A 14,526-nucleotide genomic window follows, 5' to 3' on the forward strand; every position below is an offset into this window, starting at 1 on the left:
ACAGCTCTTTCAGGATCCTGGTTAGTCAGTTCTGTCGTCTTGATTCTTTCCCACCTCTCCTGCCTGCCATCCTGTGAACGCCGGCCCAGCAGTGGCAGAAGCACTCCCAGCCTCTCTGCCAGAGACAAACAGTGGCATAAGAGGGACTAGGGTTCTTTCCTATTTGCTCATGTTCAGGATGTGGGTGAGATAAATGGGGGCCAGGAGGCCCGGGATGAGGGGAGGAAGTGAATTTTGCTAATTGCTGCTACCTTTTCTAACCCTCAGGTTAGCTATGGGTGATAGCCAGAAACCCAGCTATGGCCAACCTTGGTTGAAGACTTCCAGATGAACCTTTATAAATCAAACTGATAATTTAGAAAGCAATTCTCATGTTATCAATTTTTTTTTTTTTTTTGAGACGGAGTCTTGCTCTGTCGCCCAGGCTGGAGTGCAGTGGCCGGATCTCAGCTCACTGCAAGCTCCACCTCCCGGGGTTACGCCATTCTCCTGCCTCAGCCTCCCGAGTAGCTGGGACTACAGGCGCCCACCACCACGCCTGGCTAGTTTTTTGTATTTTTAGTAGAGACGGGGTTTCACTGTGTTAGCCAGGATGGTCTCGATCTCCTGACCTCGTGATCCGCCCGTCTCGGCCTCCCAAAGTGCTGGGATTACAGGCTTGAGCCACCGCGCCCGGCCATGTTATCAATTTTTAAAAAATTAATGCCAATAAGAATGAGCTTGAAGTGTTATCACTCTCTAGTCATGATACTCGTTGGTCAATTATGATGCCTTGGTGGGGAAAAGAAAGCTCACAAGCAAAGAACACTGTCTTCTGCAGAATGAAGAATTCAATCAACTTTTTGAAAGTCATGAGTACTTTTTAAAAATATATTCAATTGCTGGCTGGGCATGATGGCTCACGCCTGTATTCCCAGCACTTTGGGAGTCCGAGGCAGGTGGATCACTTGAGGCCAGGAGTTCGAGACCAGCCTGGCCAACACGGTGAAACCCCGTCTCTACTAAAAATACAAAAATTAGCTGGGCGGGGTGGCGAATGCTTGTAATACCAGGTACTCGGGAGACTGAGACATAAGAATCACTTGAACCCGGGAGGTAGAGATTGCAGTGAGCTGAGATCACGCCACTGCACTCCAGCCTGTGCGACACAGACCCTGTCTCGGATTTAAAAAAAAAAAATAAATAAATATATACAAACACACACACACACACACACACACACAATTGCTTCAGAGCTCTCTGCCAAAAAAAATACATATATATTCAAAACTTTGGTTGAATAATTATTTTATATAAGTATATTATTAAATATAAAATAAAGCAAATGTTTTATGATTATAAATATCCAATTATGTAAATATCTCTTGAATCTATTGACATCTCTCTATCTTACTGTTATCACCCTAAAGCCACCATTATTATTATTATTGCCTGGCCTACGATAATTGATCCTGTTTAAATCTTCCTATTGTGGCTGGGTGGCAGCTCATGCCTATAATCCCAGAACTCTGGGAGGCTGAGGTGGATGGATCACTTGAAACCAGGATTTTGAGACTGGCCTGGCCAACATGGTGTAACCCAGTCTCTACTAAAAATACAAAAATTAGCCAGGCATGGTGGCACAGGCCTGTAATCCCAGTTACTCAGGAGGCTGAGGCAGGAGAATTGCTTAAACCTGGGAGGCAGAAGTTGCAGTGAGCTGAGATTGCTCCACTGCACTCCAGCCTGGGCGACAGAGCAAAATTCCATCTAAAAAAAAAAAATCTTTCTATTGAGTGGTCATTTACTTGTTGGCTTGTCGAGTACTTTTATTTTATTTTATTTTATTCTATTTTTTTGAGATAGAGTCTTGCTCTGTTGCCCAGTCTTGAGTGCAGTGGCGTGATCTTGGCTCATTGCAACCTCCACCTCCCAGGTTCAAGCAATTCTCTGCCCCAGCCTCCTGAGTAGCTGGGATTACAGGTGTGTGCCACCACGCCCATCTAATTTTTGTGTTTTTAGTAGAGACTGAGTTTCACCACCTTGGCCAGGCTGGTCTTGAATTCCTGACCTTGTGATCCACTTGCCTCAGCCTCCCAAAGTGCTGGGATTACAGGCCTGTGCCACTGTACCCGGCCTGTCGGATATATTTACATAGTATTGTAATGGCTCTTTGTCAGTTATACGTGTTACAATATTTCCTCCTACTTTGTGGACTTTTTAGTTTTTAAACAGTATCTATCAATGAAAGAAGTCCCTAATTTAAATGTAATCCTATTTATATTTTTCCCCATTACGGATAATTCTTTTTGTGTTTTGGTTTAAAAGAATCCTTCTGACTGGTCAAGAGGGCTCATAGCTGCAATCCTAGCACTTTGGGAGGCCAAGGAGGGAGGATCACTTGAGGCCAAGAGTTTGAGACCAACCTGGGCAATATAGGGAGATCCTGCCTCAACAAAAAATAAAAAAATTAGCCGGGCATGGTGGAGCTGTTGTCTCAGCTACTCAGGAGCCTGAGGTGGGAGGATTGCTTGAGCCCAGGAGATGGAGGCTCCAGTGAGCTATGATTGTGTCCCAGCACTCCAGCCTGGGTGACAAAGTGAGACCCTGTCTCAAAAAACAAAAAACAAGTTTCTTAACTCCAAGATTTGAAAGTATTCTTGAGAAGTTAAAAAATTATATTTGGCTGGTGCGGTGGCTCACGCCTGTAGTCCCAGCACTTTGGGAGGCCGAGGTGGGTGGATCACCTGAGGTCAGGAGTTCGAGACCAACCTGGTTAACATGACGAGCCACTGCCTCCCAAAGTGCTTGGATTATAGGTGTGAGCCACCATGCCTGGCTGGCATAATTTTTTTTAAAAAAGACTTTTCTGATTGCTCCCTTCCCACTCTGTGTGCCCCTCTGTCATTATATTTTCTTGGCACCCTGTACTTGTCTGTGATGGTGCGCATCATTATTATTCATACTTGTCCCATGTTTATTTTCTTTGCTAGATTAAAAACTCTATGAGGAGAGGGACCATGTCTGTTTTATTCATTGCTTTTCACCAATTCTTTGCCTAGTGTTTGGCACACACTAACCCCTCATTAATTTCATTATACAGGTAATCAGATTGCTAGAAACATTTGGAAACCAGAGAAAAGCAACAATAAATAGATAAAAATGTAAAAATCCACAATACTATCCTACAACTAACTTTATTTATTTATATATTTATTTGTATTTATTTATTTAGATGGAGCCTCACTCTCTTGCCCTGTCTGTAGTGCAGTGGTGCAATCTTGGCTCATTGCAACTTCCACCTCCTTGGTTCAAGTGATTCTCCTGCCTCAGCTTCCCTAGTAGCTGGGATTACAGGCATGCGCCACCATACCTGGCTACACTACTACTTCAAATACCACTGTTAAATTTTTGATTTCTTTCTTTTGCTGAAACATGATAAATGTTTGTTTCTCATATATCATCTGAAGTAAGCATTCTAGAGCTCATATGGCAGCTCCATGTCTCTTTTTTCTTTTTCTTTTTTTTTTTTTTTTGAGACGGAGTCTCGCTCTGTCACCCAGGCTGGAGTGCAGTGGCCAGATCTCAGCTCACTGCAAGCTCCGCCTCCCGGGTTCACGCCATTCTCTTGCCTTAGCCTCCGGAGTAGCTGGGACTACAGGCGCCCGCCACCTCGCCCGGCTAATTTTTTGTATTTTTAGTAGAGACGGGGTTTCACCGTGTTAGCCAGGATAGTCTCGATCTCCTGACCTCCGCCGGTCTCGGCCTCCCAAAGTGCTGGGATTACAGGCTTGAGCCACCGCGCCCGGCCCCCATGTCTCTTTTTTCTAGGTGTTCTGTCATCTCCAGGGTCACAATCTCATCTATATGGTCTTGATTTATTTCTTTCCGGTCTTTTTTTTTTTCTATATGGGTTTTAAAAAACATTGTAGTAGCCCGGACGTGGTGGCTCACGCCTGTAATCCCAGCATTTTGGGAGACTGAGGCAGGTGAATCATGAGGTCGGGAGATTGAGACCATCCTGGCCAACATGGTGAAACCTTGTCTCTACTAAAATACAGAAAATTCGCCGGGCGTGGTGGCACGCGCCTGTGGTCCCAGCTACTCCTCGGGAGGTTGCGGCAGGGGAATTGCCTGAACCCGGGAGGCGGAGGTTGCGGTGAGCCGAGATCGCGCCACTGCACTCCAGCCTGGCAACAGGGCAAGACTCCATCTCAATAAATAAATAAATAAATAAATAAAAATTGTAGTAATAAAATATATATACTTTGGTATCTTGCTTTTACAATTATATTACAAATGTTTCCATGTCATATACAAGTAAGAGGAAACATCGCATACAGCTAGTGATCAATGTTAAGCAGAAAAGGGCTGAAATTATAATTCAAATGTAAAGATTTGAGTAAGTCCTGGGATGGCAGTTGATAGAACCCCCCAGCTAGGCTAAGCAATCTAGAAGCAAAGGGGTCATGTCTGCCTTTGTAGAGTCTCAGGGAGTTGGCCAGGCTCCAGAGGGGTGATGGCTGCATGGTGGGTCTAGGCAGACAGGGCCTTAGGCAGTCCACAGGGTTCTCCAAGGCTCAGTGTGAGTAGGAGCTGGCCCCAGAGTAGCATGAAACTAGATAGGACCACAGACAGCCCGACGATATCTCTTTCCCATGGCCCAGAATGGGAATTGCCTAATGATCTCCAGGCAGCTGAGAGGAGCCCAGAGCCCAGAAGTATCTGAGAGAATCGGACCTGGAGAAATCTTGTCCTTGGGAAGAGGCAGCTGGTATGAACCAAGAATGGAGACCTTTTCCCTCATAGATGCCAGTGTGGACAGATGATTCTACCCACCTTCCCACCAGATGAAACTCGGGGATTAACTCCCAAATTGATTGAGATTATGTCCTTGCCACCCAGCAGAAGGGAGCTCACATTAGAAATTCTTTCCCCTTTCCCTTTCCTTTCCTTTCTTTTTTCTTTCTTTTTTTGAGACAGGATCTTGCTTTGTCACCCCGGCTGGAGTACAGTGGTGTAATCACGGCTCACTGTAGTCTCAAATTCCCAGGCTCAAGCAATCCTCTTGCCTCAGCCTCTCCAGTAGCTGGAACTACAGCCCTGCACCACCACACCTGGCTAATTTTTTTTTTTTTTTTACTGAGCTGGGGTCTCTATGTTGTCTAGGGTGATCTCGAACTCCTGAGCTCAAGTGATCCACCTGCATTGACCTGGCAAAGTGTTGGGATTATAGGCAGTGCCCGACTAACTTTAAAATTTTTCTTTTGTAGAGACAGGGTCTTGCTATGTTAACCAGGCTGGTTTAAAACTCCTGGGTTCAAGAGATTCTCCCACCTTGGCCTCCCGAAGTGCTGGGATTACAGGTGTGAGCCAATATGCATGACTAGAAATTCTTTAGTCTTGGAAAAATAAAGTTATATTTCTTGTACATTTGAGTTTGCAGATTGAGATTTGTGTTCCTTAGATAAAGAATCAGTTAAAAAAATAAAAAATAAAAAAGAGCTGCATGGCTCTCCACAGTGACTAAGAAATTGTGAGTTCTAGTTCTCTGTCCAGGGTACCACTATCAGCTATGGGACATGAGTGACAGTAACAACTGCCTTGGTTTCGCACCTTTATCATTCCAAGACTATTGTAATATTAGTTCTTTGTTTAATGCTCCCTTGTACAGTCTGCCCTCCAAATTTTAGTGAGCTTTCTAAACTGTAAATCTGGTATTATTTATAGAGTTCTCCTTTATCCGTTGTCTGCTCAAAGTCCCTCACTAGCCTACAGAAGAAAGTTCTAACTTCTTAGGATGGACAGCCAGACCCATCAGCATCTGCCTGTAACCTACCTTCTGGATTCAAGTGATTCTCCTGTCTCAGCCTCCCGAGTTGCTGGGATTACAGGCACATGCCACCATGCCCAGGTAATTTTTGTATTTTTAGTAGAGATGGGGTTTTGCCATGTTGGCCAGGCTGGTCTGGAACTCCTGACCTCAGGTGATCTGCCCACCTTGGGCTCCCAAAGTGCTGGGATTACAGGCGTGAGCCACTGCTCCCGGCCTTTTTTTTTTTCCTTTTTAAATTTGAGACGGAGTCTCGCTCTGTCGCCCAGGCTGGGTGCCATCTCGCTCACTGCAACCTCTACCTCCCAGGTTCAAGCGATTTTCCTGCCTCAGGCTCCCCAGTAGTTGGAATTCCAAGCGTGCACCACCATGCCCAGCTAATTTTTGTATTTTTATTAGAGACGGGGTTTCACCATGTTGGTCAGACTGGTCTCAAACTCCTGACCTCAAGTGATCCACCCGCCTAGGCCTTATAGAGTGCTAGGATTACAAGGCATGAGCCACCGCACCCAACCTGCCTGTAACCTACCTTTCCACACCATCTCTTGATTTCTTGCCATGTGTAGGCTGTGCCACCACTCACAGTCTCTTGAGTGTGCCATCAGTCCTTTCCATGCCTCTACATCCCTGCAAGTACTGTGCCCTCTGTCTGGGGTGTGCTTCCTCACTGCTCTTCTGTGTCTTGTGGGCTCCTCCTTAAGACTTGGATCAGATGCCACACAATTGGTGTTCCCTCCTGTATGCCCCCATAGTGTTTTGTGTTTTCTGCCATCCTCCATCATAATACCCTTTTTATTCCATTGGAAAGCAGGGGACACAGACACACTCCCTCAGCAGGGGTCCTGGAGGGAACACGAATGGTTGAAGTTGGTTTGGTGTAAGTACTAAGGCATGCAGAGTGATGGGAACTGTGATTGACTGAAAAACACATTCTTAATTTTGTTTTGTTTTGAGATAGGGTCTTTCTGTATTGTGCAGGTTGGAGTGTAGTGGTATGATCTCAGCTCACTGCAGCCTCTGCTTCCCAGTCTCAAGCAATCCTCCCACTTCAGCCTCCCGAGTAGCTAGGACTATGGGTGTGGTCCATCCTGCTTAGCTAATTTTAAAAATTATTCCTACAGATGAGGTTTCACTATATTGCCCAGGCTGGTCTTGAACTCCTGGACTCAAGTGAGCCTCCCATCTTGGCCTCCCAAAGTGCTGGGATTACAGGTGTGACCCACCACACTCAGCCCATACATTGTCAATTCTTTCCTCAAATGCCATTGTTGTAGGAGTTATTAAGAAATTATTTTAGCCAGGCGTGGTGGCTCATGCCTGTAAACCCAGCACTTTGGGAGGCCGAGGCAGGCAGATCATGACATCAGGAGTTCAAGACCAGTCTGGCCAACATAGTGAAACCCTGTCTCTACTAAAAATACACAAAAAATTAGCCAAGCATGGTGGTGTGCACCTGTAATCCTGGCTACTCGGGAGGCTGAGGCAGGAGAATCACGTGAACCCAGGAGGCAGAGGTTGCAGTGAGCCAAGATCGCACCACTGCACTCCAGCCTGGGCAACAGAACGAGACTCTGTCTCAAAAACAAAAAGAAAAAAAAAAAAAAAGAAATTATTTTAGGCCGGGTGCAGTGGCTCATGCCTGTAATCCCAGCACTTTGGGAGGCCGAGGAGGGTGGATCACCCGAGGTCAGGAGTTCAAGACCAGGCTGGCCAACATGGTGAAACCCCATCCCTACTAAAAATACAAAAAAATTAGCCAGGCATGGTGGCACATGCCTGTAATCCCAGCTACTTGGGCGGCTAAGGCAGGAGAATTGCTTAAACCTGGGAGGTGGAGGTTGCAGTGAGCCTAGATCATGCCATTGCACTCCAGCCTGGGCGACAGGGTGAGTGAGACTTTCTCTCAAGGAAAAAAAAAAAAAAAAATTATTTTAGGCCGGGTGCAGTGGCTCATGCCTGTAATCCCAGCACTTTGGGAGGCCGAGGAGGGTGGATCACCCGAGGTCAGGAGTTCAAGACCACGCTGGCCAACATGGTGAAACCCCATCCCTACTAAAAATACAAAAAAATTAGCCAGGCATGGTGGCACATGCCTGTAATCCCAGCTACTTGGGCGGCTAAGGCAGGAGAATTGCTTAAACCTGGGAGGTGGAGGTTGCAGTGAGCCTAGATCATGCCATTGCACTCCAGCCTGGGCGACAGGGTGAGTGAGACTTTCTCTCAAGGAAAAAAAAAAAAAAGAAATTATTTTAGGTTGATAGAGAGGAAAAGGGGTTCTTGGGGAAGTTTTCATTTTTAAAGCAGCTCTTAGAGGCAGGCGGGCAACCTCTGATATGCAAGTGCCAGCCATTATAAACTGGGTCCACCCAAATATGGCAATTCCAGTGGCCTTCTTGCCCTTGCCCCACATGTTCCTGGCAACATGGCTGTTCCCACATATCCCCCGTGTGTAGAACATCATGGCGCCCTATATTTGCATATTAAAAGACTAGAGTGGGAGGGCCAGTTTTTTTCCAGGACTATGTGAATGATATGACTGTTCAAACCAATCCCCTGAGCGCTATGCAAATCAGACACTGCCTGCTCCAGCCTCTATATATACCTGGCTGGTTTCTGCCCCACTTGGGGGTCCCTCTCTTGGCTTTGGAGCCCGCTATCCCTCTGTCTCTGTACAAGGGGGCTTTTTTTTTCTTTCCCCTTCTTTCTTGCCTATTAAATTCTCCGCTCCTTAAAACCACTCCACGTATGTCCTTGCTGTTTTTTCCAATTCGAAGTGGGATAAAGAACCTGGTGTTCCTCCACTCATTGGAGCCATATCACCATGGGCCCAGACATAACGTGGGAAACCTAGCCCTTAACACTCTACAGTAAAGTAATTCTCTCTTCCTTTTTCGTTGTCCCTCCAAGACAATGAGTGTCCAGAGAATGTCAGATTGTTCTCTGTATCTTCTTTGGCACCAGCTACTACAACACACATACTTCACTAGGAAATATTTGCTGAATAAATTGATGAATAGGAAGGTGATATCTCACATTTCTGTAAATTGTCTCCCCTTCCAAGATTGCCCTGTGGGCGGCATGGCCTCTGGCTTCTTCTATGTGCTTGAGATGGTCCTGGGTAACTTGTGAGGGGTTCTTGGAAAAATGGAGCAAAATCAAGCCCCATGTGGAGAAATAACCTTAACTAGAATCTCAGAGGGGAAAGACAAGTCTCAATCATTATAGGAAATTTGTTTGCCAAAGTTAAGGACGTGTGCTCGGGAGCCAGGTCTATGCCTTTCTCCGAAGGTGATTTTGAGGGCTCTAAATTTAAAGGGGAAAGGGAAGGATATTGAGAAGTACACAGTTTTCATGTGAGAGGGGATAGGGAAAAATAGTCATTCATGCCTTTATTTGGCTCAGTGAGTCTGTATTTATTTTTTATTTATTTATTTATTTTTAGACGGAGTCTCCCCCTGTCTCCCAGGCTGGAGTGCAATGGCATGATCTCAGCTCACTGCAACCTCCTCCTCTCGTGTTCAAACGATTCTCCTGCTTCAGCCTCCCGAGTAGCTGGGATTATAGGTGCCTACCACCATGCCCAGCTAATTTTTGTATTTTTAGTAGAGAGGAGGTTTCACCATGTTGGCCAGGCTGGTCTCGAACTCCTGACTTCGTGATCCACCCACCTCGCCCTCCCAAAGTGTTGGGATTACAGGCGTGAGCCACCACGCCTGGCTGTGTATCTGCGTTTTTAAAAATAAGATGACATAGACAAATGGGGCAGAGGAAAAATGCAGGGAATCTGCACTTTACGTAAGATAACATAGACAACATGGTGCAGGGGAAAAATCAGATATGCATTTGTGTCTGGGGTGACTGCACTTGTAAACATAAGCTCTCAGTTTACATTGCCTTGGTGAAATTTTAACAGAAACACCTTAAAATATCTTGCAGCTCACTAGAAAAATTACTTGTGGGCAAAATGTGGAGGAGGTGTGTAGCTTTTCATCTTGTAACCATCTTACTTAGGAACCAAAAGGGGAGGCAGATTTGTGTGACCCAGTTCCCAGCTTGACTTTTCCCTTTGGCTTAATAAGTTTGGGGTCCCAAGATTTAATTTCCTTTCACAGGGACCAGGCTGGAAGGCTACATGCTTCTGGCTGAAACCCTTCCTCTCTCTGGGCCTCAGTTTCCTACTCTGAAAATAGAAAAAAAAAAAAGGATGCAGTTTCAGGGAAGTAAGAAGAACAGAGTATTTTTATATTCTTGGAAGAAAATGTCTTTTCAATACCAAGGATTATTGTTATGAATCAAATCATTGAGCATATGAGCCACTGCTCGTCAGAGAGAATAAGGTGAAATGTGGGGAATTTTATGATTCACTTATGACAAGCCCCAAAAGACTGAAGGGATTTTCACCCAAAGCAGCTTCTTGTCTAATTCACCCCTCCTAACAACCCCTGTGGGGCGGAGAGCAAGTTTTCCCTGGAGAGACTTGGAGCCCAGTTCCAAGGGGATAATGTGGATTTCCATGCACGTGGCTTCTGAAATATCCCGTGATACCTTTTCTCTATTGTATTTGCAATTACGAGTGCTGAAGTCAATAGAAATCCAGAGTAATGGTCAAGAACTTGAGGCAGGTCTAGATCTGAGTTCTGCTTTGCCAGTTACCAGTGATGTAAACTTAGACCAATTATTTAATAATTTATATCTGTAAAATTGGTAATTAAAATGCCTACCTTGCAGCAGGGTCTGTGACTTTTACTCCTGGGTGATGGCTGGATCCATTCAGGATATGCAGAATGAATCTAGTTCTTTCTTTAAATAAGAGACTTCTTGATATTTTAAAGAGTGAGGTTTCCAGGGAAGATTTTTCTTCTCCAGATTAATGATCATGTGTGTCTTTGGACAAGAATTATAGAATTTAAAAGACTCTTAGGGATCATTTTGCTTATAACATTTTAAAAAGAAGAATTCCTACTAGGTGCGGTGGCTCAAACCTGTAATCCTAGCACTTTGGGAGGATGAGGTGGGTGGATCACTTGAGGTCAGGAGTTGGAGACCAACCTGGCCAACATGGTGAAACCCATTTCTACTAAAAACACAGAATAATTAGCTGGGTGTGGTGGTACACACCTGTAATCCCAGCTACTCTGGATCCTGAGGCACAGGAATCAGAGGAGGCAGAGGCTGCAATGAGCCGAGATTGTGCTACTGCACTCCAGCCTGGGTGACAGAGTGAGACTCTGTCTCAAAAAACAACAAAAAAAGAATAATTTTCTCTTTGGTTAATTTTCAAATTTAACAACTAGGTGTGCAGCAGAGTGGGGGGGACAACTCCAGTATAAAGAACGGATGATGTTATTTTAACGATCTTGATTAATTTTTTAAGTTTACATTTCAAAGTTTTATTGTAAATAGACTATCTACTGTGCCATCCAGGATGGCAGCCACTTAGCCACCTGTTGTTACTTAAATTTAAAAGAAAAGTAAATAAAGGCAGATGTGGCGGCTTATGCCTGTAATCATAGCGCTTTGGGAGACTGAAGTGAGAGGATCCCTTGAGCTCGGCAGTTTAAGACCAGCCTGGGCAACACGGTGAGACCCCATCTGTATTTTAAACATAAACTTTTTTTGACCAGGCGCAATGGCTTATGCCTGTAATCCCAGCACTTTGGGAGGCTAGGGTGGGTGGATCACTTGAGGTCAGGAGCTCGAAACCAGCCTGGCCAACATGGTGAAACCCTATCTCTATTGAAAATACAAAAATTAGCCAGGCATGGTGGTGCTTGCCTGTAATCCCAGCTATTCAGGAGGCTGAGGCAAGTGAATCGCTGGAACCCAGGAGGCGGAGGTTGCAGTGAGCTGAGATAGTGCCACGGCACTCCAGCCTGGGTGACAGAGCAAGACTCCATCTCAAAAAAAAAAAAAAAATAGGGATCCGGGCACGATTTCTCACGCCTGTAATCCCAGCACTTTGGGAGGCCGAGACGGGCAGATCATGAGGTCAGGAGTTTGAGACCAGCCTGGCCAATATGGTGAAACTCTGTCTCTACTAAACATACAAAAATTGTCCAGGCGTGGTGGCACACGCCTGTGGTCCTAGCTCCTCGGGAGGCTGAGGCAGAAGAATTGCTTGAATCCAGGAGGTGGAGGCTGCAGTGAGCTGAGATCATGCCACTGCACTCCAGCCTGGGCGACAGAGTGAGAATCCATCTCAAATTAAAAAAAAAAAAAAAAATTAATATAAAAAAATTAAAGAATTCAGCTTAGTCACACTAGCCACATTTTAAATGCTCACTAGGATATGTGGCTTATGTAGATACACAGTATTTCCATCATTGCAGAAAGTTCTGTTGGCCAGTATAGCTCTAGAACAGCAAGGTCATTTCAATCAACACAAAAAAATTGAAACTGGGTTATGAATGACATACCAGTCCTAGGGCAGTCTCAGCTTCCATTGCACATCTCATTTTGCTTTATTTACACAGAATCAAGACAACCTTGATTTTACCAGGTAAGTAGTTACATATGGTGGCCTCTTCCCACCACTTCCTCTTTAAGTCTTGAGATACTCTTTTATGAAGCAGAGGTGGCAGAAGAAGCTTCAGTCTGAGCCTGGATTAAAGTAAGTTAACCTGGTAGCACAAGAAAATTCCCCAGTGATGTCTCCTATGCTAAAACATGGCATATAATATACTTGAGCAGGTGTTTTTTGAAGGGCAGATAAAAAAGAATTTTAAAACATTAAAAAAATTAAAATTCTCACATATCGTGTGGAACCCTGAATGCATCTCTATGGAGCCCCAGAGTGATGTGGGGCACAGCTTGAAAACTCTTTAAAAAAATAATTTACCGGGTGCAGTGGCTCACGCCTGCAATCCCAGCACTTTGGGAGGCCAAGGAGGGCAGATTGCAAGGTCAAGGGTTCAAGACTAGCCTGACCAACATGATAAAACTCCGTCTCTACTAAAAATACAGACAAATTAGGGCCAGGCGCAGTGGCTTACGCCTGTAATCCTAGCACTTTGGGAGGCTGAGGTGGGCGGATCAGGAGGTCAGGAGTTTGAGACCAGCCTGGCCAACATGGTAAAACACCATCTCTACTAAAAATACAAAAATTAACTAGGTGTGGTGTCACATGCCTGTAGTCCCAGCTACTCTGAGGCAAGAGAATTGCTTAAAAAACCCGAGAGAGGGCCGGGCGCGGTGACTCAAGCCTGTAATCCCAGCACTTTGGGAGGCCGAGACGGGCGGATCACAAGGTCAGGAGATCGAGACCATCCTGGCTAACATGGTGAAACCCCGTCTCTACTAAAAAATACAAAAAAACTAGCCGGGCGAGGTGGCGGGCGCCTGTAGTCCCAGCTACTCGGGAGGCTGAGGCAGGAGAATGGCGGAAACCCAGGAGGCGGAGCTTGCAGTGAGCTGAGATCCGGCCACTGCAGTCCAGCCTGGGAGACAGAGCTAGACTCCGTCTCAAAAAAAAAAAAAAAAAAAAACCCGAGAGGTGGAAGTTTCAGTGAGCTGAGATCTCTCCACTGCACTCCAGCCTGGGCGATAGAGCAAGACTCTGTTTCGGGGGGGAAAAGAAAAATTAGCCAGGCATGGTGGTACGTGCCTGTAATCCTAGCTACTTGGGAGGCTGAGGCAGGAGAATTGCTTGAACCTGGGACATGGAGGTTGCAGTGAGCTGTGATGGCGCCACTGCACTCCAGCCTGGGTGACAGAGTGAGACTCTGTCTCTAAATAAATAAATAAAAAAAATAGAAAATACTTATTTTGGCTTGGTGCAGTGGCTCACGCCTGTAATCCCAGCACTTTGGGAGGCCAAGGTGGGTGGATCACCTGAGGTCAGGAGTTTGAGACCAGTCTAGCCAACTCAGTGAAACCTCATCTCTACTAAAAACACAAAAATTAGCCGGGTGTGGTAGTGCGTGCTTGTAATCCCAGCTACTTGGGAGGCTGAGACAGAATTGCTTGAACCTAGGAGGTAGAGGTTGCAGTGAGCCGAGATCGCACCACTGCATTCCATCCTGGGCGACAGAGCGAGACTCCATCTCAGAAAAAAAAAAAAAAAAAAAAGAAAATATTTATTTTAGTAGAGACAAGATCTTCCCATGCTGCCCATGTTGGCCTTAGGCTCCTGGCCTCAAGAGATCCTCTTGCCTTGATCTCCCAAAGTGCTGAGAATGAAGCAGGAAATTAGGGTCCGGAGGCTGGGAACATAAGGCTGATTCAGAATTCAGCTACGAGAAGAAATATTCTCTCCACAGGGCATACACTGAGTAAATGACCTTGTAACTTTACTTTGTTTACATTGGGCGTACCCCAAGTAGAGGGTATTTAAACTCACAAAAACTCTGTAACAGGACCCTTGAGTCCCTATGCTCGGTTCTGCTCCTACACCGTGGAGTGTACTTTTATTTTCAATAAATCCCTTCGTTCCTTCCTTGTTTTGTTTGTGTGCTTTGTCTAATTCTTTGTTCAAGACACCAGAAACCTGGACACCCTCCACTGTTAACAAGGTTATAGGCATGAGCTACCATGCCAGGCCTGAGCTTGATAATTCTTGATCCAAATCAACCTTCTCATGAAACTGGGCCCTAGAAAGACATGGGTTTCATGTCATCACACAGTGAGTGTCAGAAATTAGAATAGACATGGATATCTCTGACTGTCATCCCAGTGTGTTTTCTATACACCTCTGAAATGACATGGCTTGAATACTC

Source organism: Trachypithecus francoisi, unplaced genomic scaffold (genome assembly GCF_009764315.1).
Source record: "Trachypithecus francoisi isolate TF-2019V2 unplaced genomic scaffold, Tfra_2.0 Lachesis_group17, whole genome shotgun sequence".
Classification (NCBI taxonomy): domain Eukaryota; kingdom Metazoa; phylum Chordata; class Mammalia; order Primates; family Cercopithecidae; genus Trachypithecus; species Trachypithecus francoisi.